At 29.9% G+C, this 1,236-nt stretch overlaps 2 protein-coding genes across 4 annotated transcripts in view; one reads left to right on the top strand and one right to left on the bottom strand.

Moving 5' to 3' along the window:
* The window catches only part of vwc2l (von Willebrand factor C domain containing 2 like), a 46,987-nt gene that overhangs the window by 570 nt on the left and 45,181 nt on the right, over positions 1–1,236 (bottom strand). The gene's annotated exons all lie outside the window — the stretch shown is intronic.
* Positions 1–1,236, top strand: part of bard1 (BRCA1 associated RING domain 1) — a 30,419-nt gene that overhangs the window by 23,084 nt on the left and 6,099 nt on the right. The gene's annotated exons all lie outside the window — the stretch shown is intronic.

Below are 1,236 nucleotides of genomic sequence, written 5' to 3'. Positions count from 1 at the left end.
TTTTTTTTTTTTAACTAGCAAATTGGATTCTGATACTGATTTTAAAACAAATTTATTTTTTATCTATTTGCTTTATAACAAACAAACTGGCTTTAAAAATAAATATCTAGCCATTTGAAATTAGAGGCAACCACTGCATTTTAATCATGATCTGCACGGACAGTTGTTTTTGATTTGATTTAGATTAATTTCAGAATTTAAAACAAAAACAGAATGGTCTGACTTTAGGTTTTATTTATTTATTTGCTACATAAAACATCTGCACGAAACAAAAACAGCAGGTCTGAATGAGACTCACTCTCTGTTTTTTTAATTTTTATGTTTTAAATAGGGCTGTCAAGTGATTAATTAAAAAAAAATTGAATTACGTAATGTGCCGATTAATTAATCAAATGAATCTCAAATTAATTAGATTAATTAATTAACATGTATATCATGTGCCGATTAAAGATAAAGTTATTATTAAAGATAATAGTTATCATTGTGTTAATTTAGAAAAAAAACACTGAATACACATTACAAAAAAAGTAGCTGAAATGTAGCTTTAGAAATAAATATTTTAATTCAACATAAAAAACACAAATAAATAGTGAAATATGAAATTAAATTATGAAATTAAGTTATGAAAGGATACTCTGAATATAAAATTAAATGCGCCAGTAGGTGGCGGCAAATCCCTGTCTTAAGTGAGTCATTCAATCATTCATTCAATCGATTCGTTCAAATGGCTGATTCATTCAGAAACGAAGCAAGTGACTGCCTTTATGAATGGTTCACTGAATCATTGATTCACTCGATTCATTTAAAAACGTGGATTCATTAATGAAACACGGCTGTGTGTTGATCTGAGACACACAACAGTTCTCCTAGGGCTTTATTTTCATTGGTGAAATTACTGACAATGTGTTTACAATTTAATTATTCACACCTTTACCTTATCTTCATTTTTAGGTAAAAACTTTTATGTAACCTATTTTTGTCTTTCTACCAGCCAATGATAATTCTGAAAGAAAGCACAGTGTTTGTTATAACGTATACAGCTTTCACCCGCATCTGACTGACAGAACCGGATATTTTAGCAAATAGTTTGCTCCATAAATTCAGTTCAGCAGCATTAAGTTGAAGAGGATAAACTTTATCACTCGACTGAATCTACACGTGCATTTTAGGTGTTCTTGCTCCGTCCAAGCAATAAATGCACGTCTTTGAATGAGCGCTGTAGCGTATTCTTCAACC

Source organism: Sinocyclocheilus rhinocerous, unplaced genomic scaffold (assembly GCF_001515625.1).
Source record: "Sinocyclocheilus rhinocerous isolate Xijiao unplaced genomic scaffold, SAMN03320098_v1.1 scaffold226, whole genome shotgun sequence".
Lineage (NCBI taxonomy): Eukaryota > Metazoa > Chordata > Actinopteri > Cypriniformes > Cyprinidae > Sinocyclocheilus > Sinocyclocheilus rhinocerous.
Note: the sequence above shows the minus strand (reverse complement) of the source record. Positions and strands in the feature narration are given on the sequence as shown.